The following is a 15,433-nucleotide window of genomic DNA, read 5'->3' on the forward strand; positions in this document are numbered from 1 at the left end:
GCTTTCTTTCTTGTCTTTTTATTTTTTTTCATGGATGCTGTATCTTAAAGCATTTGTGTATTTGCCCCTCTAGCTCTGTGATTCCCTCAGCTATGGATACAACACAGCCATTTTCAGAAACCCCAGGTCTTTCTAAAGGCCATGCTTTGGATTGAGAGACTCCATTGTGTGCCAGCCCCAGAGAAGCTGGTGAGCAAGTTGCTCTCTCAGGTGTCTGTCAGCCACCAGGAGACCCCGATCATGTCATCTTTTCTGCTGGTATGCCACTGGTCAGTTGCATAGCTAGCTTTGATTTAGCTGTGTATTTACAGGCAGCAAGGTGAAGCTAGGACAGGAAGCAGCCAGACACAAGAATACAGACATTTGCCCACTTTACCACAATGGTGTCTTTTTATGGAATGGTAGAATGGCTTGGGTTGGGAGAAACCTTAAAGACTGATTCCAACAACCAGGGACATCATCTGGTTCCGTGGGTGGGACACCTTCCACTAGACCATTTTCTGTCAACTTCCCTGCTGCCCCTTCCCCCCTGCTCTGTTCAGGATGGCATGTGTTCCTCATGCAGCTGCTGTGACCTGTAAGAAATTTGCAAGCATGCCAATCAGCAGGACCTGTACAGACAGCAAAGCAGTGACCTTACCTGGAAGCCTAGGTACACCAAAGCTGAAGGCAAAGCTCTTCTAGTTCAAAGAATCCTGGATTTTCACCTGTGGGTTTCAAAGCACAGCAGGCAGTAGCACTTATGGGATGTTTCATTCTTTGGGCCTTTTTATTCCACACAGTCTTCCTCCTTTGCATCTTCTTTTTAATTTTTTTTTTTTTAAGTTTGGAATTGCTCAAACTTCAGCACACAAAGCAGAATGTAGGGAGCCTCTTGTATGTCAGTATAAAACCCTTGCTAGAAATGGTTTTGATTGAAGCTGGGCCAGCTCTTACCTGCCCCAATCCAACACCCTTTCAGCCCCCCTGAAGAGTGGCCTTGCTGGAAAACTCTGCAAGCTGCCGAGTCTGGTGTAGCTCCGTGGCAAGCCAGAATAAAGCACAGCCACACTCCTAAATTCCCCTGTGGGCTGTGGGAGGGATAAGATATCCCAGCACTTTTGTGTCATCACAGAGTACATTTGCACACTGCAAAGTGTGGGTCTTGCTTGCTATGGGGAGGGATAGGAACCGAGCAATGCCTTCCCTAATGACCCATGCTACAACACACCCCTGTGGGTGCCAGAGTGAGGTCAACCTAAATAAAAGCAAGGCTTTGGACTGCTACAAAATAGGAGATGTCCTAGGAGAGGGTACGTGCTTCTGAATGACAGATGAGCCATCTATGGCCACCAGCAAGGTGGAGATCACCCAACGCTTCAAACATCGTCAGCAATCTCATCTGTAAGCCCATGCCTCTTCGTTTTTAAAATTAAAGTAATATTCTGAATAATAGGAGTACACTCATGCTTGGAAAGAGTAGAACACATAGGATCTTTTCTATTTCAGTGCTAGAAAAGAGAAAGGGACAAAGCACCAGGAATTATTGTTTCTTACCTGAACTCTTGTAGACTGAGTTTTGGTCCAGAGTAGTTTTTTTTTTGTTGTGTGACTCAGTGGTAAATTTCTGAACAAAGAACTTTATGATATTGAGACAATACTTGTAAGAAGCTTTTAACTCTAGATGTGCTGGAGGTAATTTTGAAAACTTCTGGTATTTTTTCTTTTCTTCTCACAGCAGTGCTTGCAAATGGATTGAAATCTTCCTCGGGGATTTCTGTAACAAAGTGGGTAAAAATTTAAGTGCTTTGTAATCTCTATGGGAAGAGATAGTATCAGGTAGAGTAGGTAATTTGAATTACTTAGAGCAATGATGCTTTTGAAAGCCTTACTTCACTCTTGTGAAAACCAGTTGGTAGCAAAATTACATTCCAAAAGCTTCTCTGCATACTCCCCTAATGAACTTCTGATTTACGTGCAGTTTGAAGATATGACTTCTTTCTCCTAATGTCATTTTCTTCCTTTTCTTCCTTTTATTCAAGGCAGATTTCTGGTTTAGGGGGAAATATTATGTAGTGTGTATAGCTGCTGTGGAGGAATTATTGCAAATACCTCATTTGTAATCCTTTTGTTCTCCCACTCTGCAGCCCCACGTCTCCCTTCTCCATGGAGGAGAGGATATTGTGTTTGACTTATTACAAAGCCTAAAGCACTCTTAGGATTAACTGCAGCTAATCACTAAAAATATGCCTTCTCATTTTGGAACTGTTGTGACTCTTCAACATGGGAAAAGTGCTTCCTACTTCAAAATCTATTTTACTTTTAATTTTTGTTTCCCTCCCAAAGGCTGGACCTGGGCCTCACCAGCATGCCTAATAATGTCATCAGGACTAAGAACATGAGGAGGAGGAGGTGTCCTGTACCCAGCAGTGAAACGTACCAGTACAAAGATCAAAACCAAAATTGACTGGACCTCAGACAAAGGAGGAGAAAGGAAGTTGTTGAGGTCCCCACACAGATGTCTGATTACAATTCCACCAAGGTGCGTTTGAAACTGTGTCACAGCTCAGCCTCTTCTCCCCAGTGCCTGTGGCGGCAGCTTCCAGCATGACACATCCCATCTTTGACTCACAAGGTAAGGCTGGGATATCAGTATGAAAATTGGGCAAATATTGACTTCTTTTGACACACAGAAACTTTGTTGTACAAATGAAGAAATATATTTATGTAATGCTTTCAGTTTACACATGAGTATGGGCTGGGATGAGTAGTTTTTTGAAGGATAATGCTGAAGAAAGTGATGTCAGATTCTGTCAGTGCTGGGGTTTAGAAAACTGACCGCTAATCTAGTGTTTTCCAATAAGCCACCCTGATTTACAGCATGGAATAAAAGCTGTCTCCGAGAGTAAGTGAAATAAACTTGTACTTCAAGGCATGAACAAGCTTCATGAGAGGTTGGGATAGGAACAATATCCCTTTCTGACATGTTACTTTATGACTGTGGAATGTGGAACTGCTTGCATCTTTCTCTGAAGGGCCTAGTCCAGGCTCTTTTAGATAGTAGGTAAGTTATTTTTAAAATGTATAGATTCTCCAACTTCTTTCAATGAAAATAGAAGTTTTGGAGGATATTTTGCACTGGTCAATTGCTATGTGGAGACCAAGAACTTCATTTCCTCAATCACATTTCGTGATTGCAGTAGAGGGAGTTCACAGGTGTCCAGGGACTGATGAACCACATGAGGAAAACCATGAGACAACTTAGACCAGGAATCAGATTCTGTCCAACAGTTTTCTAACACCTTATGTGTTTAAATCAATGCTTGATTTTTGCTTTTTTTTTTTAATTGCAGAAGACAAGCTTCCATTCAGCTAGAAAATAAGAGCTTAAAGAAAGAGCTTAAAAGTCTGTGGCAAGCCTATAAGGACTGATGTATACCACCATTGTAAAGTTTAATTCTAGACTGAAAATCAATGAATATACAAAGATTCATATTTCTAAGAAAACAAAGACATAAATCTACAGCCATTTTGACGAATGATGTGCAGATTTCTCCTGGGGAACATGCAAAGAAGGCCCACACCTATGGAAAGGCTGTCCTAAGATTATGTCACCTACATGTATCACGAAGGAATTTTCTTCTTGGCTGCTCAGAGGAGGATTTTTAACATTTGCCTTCCATTTACTCCACAACATTTCATTGCTGAGTAACTTGTACTTCTTCACACCATTTTAATTTGATGGCATGTACGAGTAATGCAGAGACCTTTCTTTCCTAAGGGAAATTAAGAAAATAATTCATTCTTTCACTCAGTAACTCAGCTGAATTCAATTTAGACTCATTCTTTTAGGAAAGGTGTTACCTAGTTCTGCCAAGTTAAAATATGGAAGGAAAAATGTCAATAATACTGACCATCTTGTCATCACAATTTTTAGTTCTTTCATGCCATGCTTCCTCCACAGAGACTTTAATTTTGCACAGGGAAAAACTAACATCAAGTCTTAGAAGGCTTAAGTCACATCTGTAATTTATGCATGTTACTAAATACTAACATACACTATGTGTATGGAACAAAACTTCAGCAAATCAGTTTTCACAATGATTTGGTTTTTTGAGCTCATTTGTAAGGTTTTAATTTTAATTATTTTCTTACATTTACTTCAATATATATTTGCCAGATGAGATATATGCAGGGAAAAAGGTGTAACAGAAGGGCAGGAGTATCAGCTGCATTATGTGTTCCTAAGATACAGAGAAAGAACATGATTTGGACATTTCTGTGGCACAGGGCCCTGTTGGCAGCTGCTGATCTCATTCCTATCCCTTACATGGGGTTGTTAACACAAGGGCACCTGTGGGAATGGCTGAGGACTGAAGAGGCCATGACCAAAGTGAATATTGATTCTCATTTTCCTTGGTGTGGCTGCCTGTGTAGAAAACATCGATCAGTAGTGCAGCTTGAGAGGAGGCTGAATGAATTAATGGAAGAGAGAACCCTCTCAGAGCTACTGAATACACAGAAAATCAGCCTGGCTCAGGATGTGGCTGGGCTGCAAGTGCTTTGCAGTGGAGAGGAGAGGCTGTTTGCAATTCTCCGGTCTCACGCTCCTCGTTCCAACATCAGCTCTAGGGCGTTAGCATTAGCTGTTCTTATTTCATTATGCTTTTATTTACTGTTGGCAGGAGAGGAGGACTGGAAGCTGCCCAGAGTGCTGGCTGCAGCCACCGAGAGACCTCTCTTTCCCCAGGGCTGGCTGCAGCACAGAATTGATGGGCGCTGAGTAAATGTGTTTCATATCCAGAGCAAATTTTCCAGAGTGCTTAAATGGCTTGAAACTGCAGGTTGTGTTGGCCAAGATCAAGTAACTTGCTTGGGAAACCACTTCCAGTTAACTTTCTTTCTTTTTGTCTCTCTCCCCGTGTTTGTGCATTTTCAGTTATGCAGAAAGGTATAATTTAGCTCCATTTCCCTTTATTTAAGCAGTGAGCTTCAAAACTGCAGTTGAAATCTTTTAACTTCAAACATTCTGTCTCTGATAGAAAACCAAGTATCTCCTTTTTAACTCTCAGTCACGTTAACTGGTACTGGTAACTTTGTACCCATAAGCACAGAACACTAGATGGATAGACTGCAGCAAAACAAGTACATGTTGTATTTAGAAACAAGTACCTTTAAAAAATTTACCTGTCTGCCAAGACTTGGAAAAACGAGAAAGCCAGTTCAGCTCAGTACACAGAGCAGTTCCTCACTGCCCTACTCTCCTCATGGCTGCTGGGAATGCCTGGCATGTCAGTAACACATGCTGAGCAAGAGCCAAAAAGCCCTTCATTGCTTGTAAAAATGAAACAAGCTCCTTATTGGAAAACAGCTCTTTTCAGAGGCATTACAGCTGTGGATGATGCTGTAGCCGCTGTAGCCAAGAGTGCCTACCAGGGACCAGCTTTCAGCAGTGTCAGTAGGTAAGATGTATAACAGGGATAGGTCCAGTTGTCCTGTGCCAGAGCATCCTACCTTTCTTTATTCTTCCATTGCACAAACAACACACACTAACAGCAAACATTTGCATGAAACAAGCAATAATGAAATATGCCTATTTAATTGTTCACAGTCCGCTAAGTCAGGAGGATTACTGGGTCACCCTGCACTGGTTTGACCTCCAGTTCTTTCCTGACTCATCTGCAGCTCTGCTCTTTCATGGTGGGAGATCTTTCAGTTTTGGCGTTGCGCTGCCAGGAGCATCTGGTGCTGTTCTCTCCTGGTGTGACTGCTACTGGCTGCCCCTTCCTGAGGAAAAGAGATGATTTTTTGAGGCTGTGGTGATCTGGTGTGGCAGGTGCTGTACAGTCCCACATGGGAAGTCTCGACTAGCAGAATCTCCTGTCTGTTCAAGAGCTTAAAAGCTGAATGCCTTTGTAACCTCCTCCTGAGCTTGAGGGTGGCTTCAGGTGCTGGGGCTCTTTCACACTGAAGGGCTTGTACCATCTGGTTGATGCCATGGGTTATAACAATAAATGACACCACGCACAACAAACATCTCCAGGGCTTTCTCTGACTTCAACCTCTAATCTCTCAGGCTTCCTGTGCCCCGTATCTGCCTATAATGCTTTCGAAATGACAATCCTAGTGATTTTGACATGGAGGATTCATGTGAAGCTGGTGCAGAGGCTGGTAAGAGGCTGCCCTGACCCTCCGGGCCTGGCAGTGTCACATTCTTTGTGCATTTGAACTGAAAGTGGAGAGGGTACAGAAGGGTCAGACAGACATCCATATGACCCTGCTTTCCTTGTGTCATGGGACTTTGCGCAATTGGCAATTACAGATGTAGCCCTGATACTCACACCAAGCTTCTGACCTGTTGTCGCACACTATTTTATGCAGTATGTCATGTCCAACATGATTGTAATAACTTCTGTCTTACTCACATCCAGCTCTGTCTCCTGCTTTTTTTAACTTCTCTCCCAGGAATTTCCTTTAGGCAGACTTTTCTTCCATTATTCAGACTCAAATCACTTTTCAGCACTGTTTTGTTCCACATCAAAGCCTGTAGCCTCACCCCCTTTGCACTCAGGGCTCCCAAAAGCCTGGAAAGCTTCTGAGGAAGCTGGTCTCTGTGGAGCTGGGGCAATGAGCTGGGGTGACTGTACACGTTCCTGTTATTGAAAGCAAACAGACCTGTCCACGCTGTTTCATTCTCTCCCTCCCAGGGATTTGGCTGGGCTATCTCCCTGCCAGTTCACTGTTTTCTGGGTCTGACAGTGTTTGCTGTGGGCAGTCATGCTTGGCCAGAGGACATGCTCCATGGCTCTGCTCAGGCAAGCCTGCCTCCCACACGTGCAGGGTATGTTGTGTAAAGAATGTCAGACCTTTGCTGGAGCTACTGGGTAGCTCCTTAAGAGAAATGCTGGGAGTCAGCACAGGCACATCCTGCAGTGCCCACTCCGGGCTGTAGGCTGTAGTGATTGCCAGAGCCTCCCTTCTGAGCTGTAAAGGTTTTGCAAAAAGCCCTTCTGCATGGTGCTCTGTGCAGCATATCCAGCTTGCTGTATTCCAGAGACATTGCTGGGCACTACCCTTGCCTCACCTGAGAGCTTTGGAGGCCCAGTGACATGTGTTATACTTGTCTAAGAGCTCAGCAGTGACCTCTTTGTGATGCTGGATGATCTCTCCAGGGCTGAATCTGTTTCTCTCAATAATTTCACTTGCAATCTGGAATCCCACAAGCAGCCCTTGTTTTTAATTAGGGGCTCCATAATGTCTCCAAAGATATGTGTAGTGTCAGAGATCCTACATCTGAAACATAGCCTCAATTGCCTCATATTTTTATTTTCAGTTTTGAGCACAATTACTGAGTCCCTCTACAGTCTTATTCTGTCCAGGTCAAGTCTTCAAATAACTTTCTTGATGGTTCAATTGCTCCAAATATTATTTTGAAAATATTAAGTGACTCTCTCAAGTCACTTCTTGTCCTTTTTGTTCAGTGAGGCAGTGAAAAGTTTTACTTCCATGTTTTCTCACTCTTTCATGGCCAACTCCATGTATCAATTCCCTGCTCAAGTGAACACTTCAAACTAGCTTTTTGGGCTCTCAGTGACTCAAGTCCCTTCTGGCAGTTTGCCTGCTTCATTCCCAGAGTGTCTTTCTGTGTCTACTGCACTGGCTGATGACATGAACTCTGTCCCACCTCTCAGAAAGGGACAGTCTATCTCCAGCTTCAGTTCATCCCTTTGGAGTAACACTGCTACTGATGTTAATAAGAGAGAAGTCCTGTTTGAGTCTGTAGCAAACATCCCTCAGGTAGCTGCAGCAAATGAGGAAATATTTAAAGGTGAGCTATGTCCTAATATCATCTGTTGGAAAGGACTTTATGTTTCATATATTTCATGTTATTGCTCTGAAAGACTAAACGCAGGAGCACATTTCCAATTGAAATGCTTGTGGAAATTAAATCCATGTTTAAATGAATTTGAAACTTTTAATGCAAAATTGAGCACTTAGAAATTTTGCATCAACTCCAACTTAATTAAAATTAATAAGGTTTCAGAGAGTTTTAGTTGGGATAGATGAGGAAAGAATTTGGCCTTAAATGTGTAATTAAAATACAATTACATTGGAAGGAAGTAATTACTGAGGTTGTACCTCAAAAGCATACCTAATGGGCTATCAGGAGAAAAGGTTTATGTGTTTGGTTCACCAGCTATATAAGATATAAAAGGCTGGAGTCACTGAAAGAAAGAGATATTAGCAAGATCATTTAGGTAAATACTAGCAGGTCTTTTATGGTCAAATCATTCTGGCTACATTTAGGAAGGGGACTGCTTCATCTTAATTTGGGGTGTGCAAGCTGCTCCACAAGTTTTCTTTCTGACACATTTAATTGTCTCCCAGCCCTCTCATGGGGCTGTGAGAGAAGGAAGCGTTGTTCAACCACTGTCAAACATCTCTGGATGAGGAAAAAGTTAGCACTGAAAGACCTCAGCTGTCTGATTTTAGGAAGTATTTGACAAAAAACTGCTCAAGGTGAAGGACCTAATCTGACCCTAGTTAAAACCATGGAAGAAACACTCCTCTTGGTCCCTACACCAGTCTGCATGAAGCCCTGAGCATAGAACCAGAATTGTGGTGTCAGTTTTGCATAAACCTAAACTTGGTGGGTTTTTTACATTATTGCCCTAGCACACCTATGAAAAATGGTTTAACAAATATGACATTCCACAACAAGCACAAAACAGACAGGTTTGGGAGTTAGAGTTGAAGTGTGAGCTCTAAAACTGAAGCCACTTTGTACTCTGTGGAGACAGAACAATCCATCACGTGTTTGTTTTGTTTTGTTTGGCTTTTTTTTGGGGGGGGAGATAATGTGATAGGTTTTAGTTTTGAAGTCAGTGGTGAGGATTCTGTTGACTATACTGAAGTTAGGATTAGGATCATGGAAATAAATGAATTATATTTTATGATAAACTATGTAGATAGTCAAAGATGCAAGATTCACAGGCCCATTTTGATCAGCTCCTTTTCAAAGGTTCAGAGTCATGGATTGCATCAAATGGCCTGGAACACCTGGGCGTAACCTTGAGTTTAAATCACATCAAGATGATTTGATTGTAAGTTCTTGATTTAAGCTTGTTTCTTCACATAACTTTCTGAGGTGTTTAACTGTGATTTTTACAAGTTCATGTGTTTTGTAGAAGAATTGTGGGAGGGGAAATGTGCAGTGTCCCCTGTGATTCAGTATCCAACACAGTGTAAGTAGCCTGATGTTTTAATCAACAGATACGTGTCCTTGGCAAGGAAGTGATTTTAGCACTTAGTGAAATGCACTTGCTGAACTGTTGACATTCAGTTCATAGTCAAACTTTTATTGGTGAAGAGAAACACACCCTTTTTATTGAAGATTTAGCTCAGTAAAATAAAATTTGGTGTCAGAAATTTTTATCTACCCTTACATTCCCTGCAAGAATGCTTGTTACATGGATAAGATACATGTAGAGCTTGACTTAGCCTTTTTCACACCGAAACCAGATGTCTTCAGTAATACTCAACCAGGACACTTTTCAACATTTTTTAATTACTTTTTTTTTTAATTTTTAATTCAATACTGAAGATGTGGGATTGTCAGTGTTGTGGTACTTCATCACCTAAAATTGTTCCCACATTAGAGCTCCCAAAGAAGCCTGAGAAGGAGTGTTTCGTGTATGACATTATCAGCACTTGTCAACAATGCAGGACTGAGTGAACTCAGCCTTCTGTGGCTGCAATAGCACAAGCACTTCCTTCCCTTAAATAGTTTATTTCTTTTCCCCCAGAGCCTTGTAAACTCACACCTGAAAAAGCAGCCTTTATATCTTCCTCAAGCTAATTAAATACAGATTCAAGCAGAGGAGCAATATTGCTAAGTGTCCTTTTGTTAACTTGTTGGTCTCTGAAGATTCTCACATTTCAGTCATGGCCATCCTAAGTGGCAGCAGAGTTCTCAGCCATGGAAACCACATCTGGAGAAATCCCACCACTCAAAATCACAAAACTCTTAAGAATTTACATGGGGTGACATTAACTACCAGGATCAAATAAATGTACTGAAAATATACTCCCAATTACAAAGGTCACTGAAAAGCTACACAGATTTGGCTTATGCTGAGTTTTGCCTTTTGTACCCATATGAAACATTTTTTTAATGCTTCTAGAATGGGTGGAGAAATTCATCAGAGCATCTTATGTCCTGAAGTACACTGCTGAAACAGGCAAAGACTATTGCTTATGTTCACACAGCATCAATATCAGCATATTTTCTGTGTGGCTTACCTCCTGCAATCTTCAATTTCCCCCAGAGGCACTGGTGGAGCAGGTGCTGTCAAATGGAGAGCATCATGATGGCTGAGCCCTACTGGATGTGTTCAGAGACTGGATGGAGGCCATTCAAGCTTTTTCACCTGTATTTTATACCAAGTTTGGAACAATGTAGTTTAATTGATATGGTGGTGTTCAGCCAAATGTTGGACTCGATGATCTTGGAGGTCATTTCCAACACTAATGATTCTTTGATTCTATGAATATAGGTATACACTGACAGACAACTGTGCTATTCAGTTTACAGGATTGTCCAGGTGCTAGGGATTTATATTTTGTACCCTTTACACAGAATAAAGACGTCTTTAGTCTAACTTTTTAATGTGTAAGCCCTGTAACAAGACTTTTTGAGTTATGTCCAAGAACATCAGGATTTGGCAACAGTTTTGCACAGGGACGTGGGATAATGCTTACTTCCTTTTTTTTTCCTTTTTTCTTTTACGCATTAGAGGCGAAACACAAATCTGTGCATTTTTAAGCAGCTCTCTGAAATTTCATGGCCTTATAATTGCAATCTAGTGGACTGAAAGCTAAATCTGAAAGTAGACATAAAAATCACAATATTACCAATCTTGGATTTAAAGCTTATATTGCTGCGAATTTCTACGAAAATATTTAAGAATCAATTTAAATGCTAATGGACTTGTTTGCCATGAAACTAGGCAGTAGACACATTCAAGAGCTGTTTCAGAGCCATAATATGGGTCTTCCCTTCACTGGACTTCACTTGTGACATTAAATTTAGAGATGCTGCTGTTTATTATAGATCTATGCAAAAGAGGGGGCTGTGGAGGGGAGAGGGAGGGAGGGGATTGTTTCCTGAAACCCTGCAGAAGGCAACTTCTCAAAACCTGAAATTGCTCATGTGGACTTTGAAAATCTGATTGTAGATCCAGACATGAACTTGTGGAATCCCGAGGAAGAGGATACATGGCAGAAGTATTTGTCTCTTCCTGCCCTGTAGCTGGTGACTTGCTGTGGTCCCCAGCTTTGCATGTGGGATGTCCTCTATAGTTCAGACACTTCAAAACTGGATCCCTCTGCTAGCTTTGTGCAGTTCCTTTGGGCTGCACTTTTTGGGGACCACAGGCACTTCCCACTCTGGGTGGTGGTGGTGGGGTAACAGCTCCTTAGAGGCTCTTTCCATTTAAATCAGGACCAGCTGCATCATTGCCTCTGAAAAGAACATTCTGTGACCTCTATCACGCCATCAAGGGCTGGGTCCCAGGCCCTGTGACAGAGAGCAAGGTGAGGTGGCTCCTTTGCCCAGGACACAACCAGTGACCTTGTTAAACTTCTGATGGGAGGGCCTGGGAACAGCACATTCCCACACATTTTCTGGAGCAGTCATGGGCAGTGCTGTACGAGCAAATGGCCCTGGGTCAGGCCAGCCACACAGACCTGGAGCATACCCATTCACAATCACTACCAGCTCATTCCTGAGCTGATGAAATCAAGTTTGTTGTGAGGCTGTGTCCCGTGTTCAGGCTCTCCAATGTCAGGAGATCACTTGGTGTAGGTTCCTGGCTCTCTGCTGTCTGGCTTTCATCTCTGTTTGATTCTCAGGTATACCCATTGGATACATCCATCAGAGAAAACAAGATGTGGCTATGGACACACCATCATGTATACACAAGAACAAGATGGTGGTGGCCCCTTACCCCATTTTGGTGTGTGCTGACCAGCACTCATCCAGCAATTCCTGGACGTGATATAAGAGTCACGTAAGGAAAAACTTGTTGAATCATGTGGGCAAGAAAGGACTGTTCTGTGCCAGTGAAACAACTCCAGACATGTTTATTTCATTGTTGTATTTGTAGCATTTGAAACCACTTTCATTTGATTAAAATTGTTTGGAAACTGCCTAGCAAATCTCAAGGTCATTTGGGAGAATGGGCAGGGGAAAAAAGAGAGAGTGAAGAAGCAAATAAACACATTTGCCAGTAGCAGTTTTTGCTAAATAGCTAGGCTGGGGAAAAAAAAAAAAAGGTGAAGAAAGCTTCCCTCCTGGTACTTGTGGATTGGGTCAAAACAGGGCAACCATAGATATCCACAAGTGTGTTCATGATCCACAAAATGCGTATGCAAGGAAAAGAAAGATCTGGGCGTGACAAGTTGAAGGAGAGTGAGAAAGTTGTTCCAGTGGAGCTGTTGATGAAGACTGCTCCTGTTATGTCCCCAGAAAACAGAGTGCACTCACCGGGACTGCTGAAACACCTTTGGACTTTCTGTCAGAAGAGGAAACATGATTTTGTAATGCAGCCCAGTCTGAAAGAGGATGGAGGGACAGGACCCTTGTTAACCTGGTGATGATATAGTCTGTGGGACAGAGAAGATAGGGCAGTTCTGGAGAACCAGACGCTTTACAAGCCCAGCAGCTGAACAGTGCATGGTGCCATCTTGTTTGTACTGTATTTCTGCTGTGGTTGTAGCCAAGAGAGCTGTGGCATGTGTGTGGCTTCTCTGTGCTAGGTGTCAGGCACCCCAAAGCAGCAGAGAAATGTGGCCCCTGCCAGCAGACACTCACACCAGAGAGCAGAGACACCTTCACTCCCTTTCTGCAGGCAGAGGGAGGGATGGGGCACCATGGCATTCCCCCCTTCAATGTCTCAGTGAGAGCAACAGCCTTGGGTGGTACCAAGGTGTGAGGACGTTTGCCTGCACCACTTCTGAACAATTGGAGACTCATTTTGTTGATTGTTCATCACATTGATTGTTAGTGGGTTTGGAATTTAAATATTAAAGGGCAGCTTCAGAATTAGGCAGGCAGAAACCCTTTTTCATTAAGAAAACATCTGGAGGCTTTTTTGCCCTCCTGAATGAGGTTTGAAAAGACAAGTTGTCCTCATAAAATCTTACAAACGCCCACAGGACAATTTTACTTTGAAGTATCAGTGTGACAGGGCAAAAGCAGAACAATTTGATAGTAATGATTTCAGTCACCATCCTAATGCTTCATGTTTTAAAGATCTTTTTGCAATAAAGACATCATGATTTTACAGGCATATTAGAATAATAAACCATAGCACTTAGTGAGCACTTTTCCTCTAAGACATGAAATAAATTGGAACAATAAGTGTTTTGCTCATTTTAGAGTTGGAGAAACTGAGGCTCAAGGATGTGACCTTCTCATAGCACAGTCTGGGAGAACCTCGCCTGTCTCCTTGTTCCGAGGCTGCTCTTTGGGTCATACTGTCCCTCACCTGCTAGTCCAGACAAGATGACTGATGACAACTCTCTGCAGGAGAGAGCAGATGCAGATTGATGTTCTCTCTCCCTCTTTTGTAACTTCAGGCACTTCACCAAGACATCTCAGATATGAGTATTGAAACTGTCATTAGGAAAAAAAAATAAAAGCAGAAAGAAGAAGTGTCAGGATCTATTCGCAATAGACAAGCTGAATACAATTCACCAGACCTGCTGATAATCTCAGGAGGGATGTGGGGTGGCCACTGAGTCAGCTTTTCCCATCATTTTTGCTGGCACATTCTCTGTCCTTTCATCTGTCTGAGAGAAGCAGTAGTGTTGTCCCCAGCCTGGGTGGCTGCATCTCACCTGGTCTCACAACAGGCTCCCTTCACTGGCATTGCAGTCACCAAGAGGTGGGGAACACAGGGACGTGCAGCTGGTACTGAGCATCCCTTTGAGTGCAGTGAGCACAGAGGCGGGAGGCCGATGATATGTCAGATTTCTAATTAAGATTCACCCGTCTCCAGCCTTGCTCAATTCATTATTCATCTAGAAATTTTCCTCCCTAACTTCCTTCTTTTCTTTTGCTGTCACCCACTAAGCAAAGCTATTCTTTTCCCTTCCAGAAGCTCCATCCCCATCTCAGCTAGTATGTCTCCCTCAGACTGTGACAGAAGAGAAAGCAATGGTTACAAACCAGGTCCTGGAGCAGTCATCAATATTTACAGGGGTCTGACAATGACTTATCTTAGACCATTTACATTTAAACTACAGACATGCAAATGAGGTGTTTTTTGCATTGTGAGCAGCAAGGATGGGATATTTCTACACTAGTAGAGATCTGTTGCTCTTCCAGAAATATTTCTTTTTGTTGCTGCCCTGGCATCTCACTGTAACATATAGTCAGGTATTCAGTTAGGAAAGGCAATACAAAAGGCAAAGTGGGTTTCCTGGCTCAGAAACAGGTGTACATTGCTTAAAATTTTGGCAAAGGAAAGAAGGGAGGAAAAAGTCTTTGCAGCAGTTGTTCACCATCAGAGCCTCTGCTGTGCTCTTTCGTGGCAGTTGCCCAGCAAGCCAGTGAGTGATGAACTGATATAAAAGATTGATCCAGATAAAATATTTAGGGATTGACATGATTAAATATGCAGGGTTTGAAATTAACATTTCACTCTCCATCGCTCTTCCCCAAAATATGATCCCATATTGCACACTGTAGGTAAGATGGCATGGGGAAAAAAGGAAAAATAAGGAAATCTCTTAACTGGATGCTCTCATTTTGAGCCTTCAGAGGAAAGAGTTTGTGCTGATGGGGATGTAATCCTCAGGATGATATTTCAATGCAGGGTACCTGCAGGGAGAAGGAGTGCTGCCTGCCTCCCTGCTGCCCCAGGGAAGGGCCTGCAGGTGCTCTTGCTGTGATGGTCGTGCTCACTCACCGCAGCATCCTGGCCCTGGGACATGGGTTGAAAGCCATCCAGAGCATCAGATGGCACATCAGAGAACAGAAAGCAATTTCAGCCACAGGATTGCTTCTGGTAGCAGCACTCATTGCCAGTTCAAGGTTGTCAGCCTCCTAAACTGACTTTTATTCTCAGCTAGGGTGGTTGCTGTTTTTTTTTTTTCCTTAACACAGCAATCTTTATGCTGGGCATCACTTGCAGAATTGGCTGGAAAGATATAGATTATCATTCCATCAAGTTCCCTAGATCTGAATCTTCATGTTTATTTGTCTTTGTATGACTGAGGAATGGACTCAGAGCTGCTCTGGGAGTAGAGGCTGCCCTCAGGAATAAGGAAAAGTCCCATGAGTGTAAGAGATAATTTCACTACATCTTGGATGTGTGAGATGTGGGAGGACAACTCCCCTTTTTTTTTTACTGCTTGCTTATGTTGCTGTGTGAGTTATTTCCAAATG

At 42.6% G+C, this 15,433-nt stretch overlaps 1 long non-coding RNA gene across 6 annotated transcripts in view; it reads left to right on the forward strand.

Moving 5' to 3' along the window:
- LOC119697415 overlaps positions 1 to 15,433 on the forward strand; it is a 101,341-nt gene that overhangs the window by 69,225 nt on the left and 16,683 nt on the right. For 4 of the 6 annotated variants that reach the window (XR_005255839.1, XR_005255840.1, XR_005255843.1 and 1 more), the window contains 2 exons: positions 2,326 to 2,614; positions 3,333 to 9,522. This is a non-coding gene — a long non-coding RNA (uncharacterized LOC119697415). Of the gene's footprint in view, positions 1 to 2,325; positions 2,615 to 3,332; positions 9,523 to 15,433 lie in introns of those variants that run through there. The other 2 variants (XR_005255841.1, XR_005255842.1) reach the window with 1 other exon arrangement.

The sequence above is a fragment of the Motacilla alba genome, chromosome 2, assembly GCF_015832195.1.
Source record: "Motacilla alba alba isolate MOTALB_02 chromosome 2, Motacilla_alba_V1.0_pri, whole genome shotgun sequence".
Taxonomy (NCBI): Eukaryota; Metazoa; Chordata; class Aves; order Passeriformes; family Motacillidae; genus Motacilla; species Motacilla alba.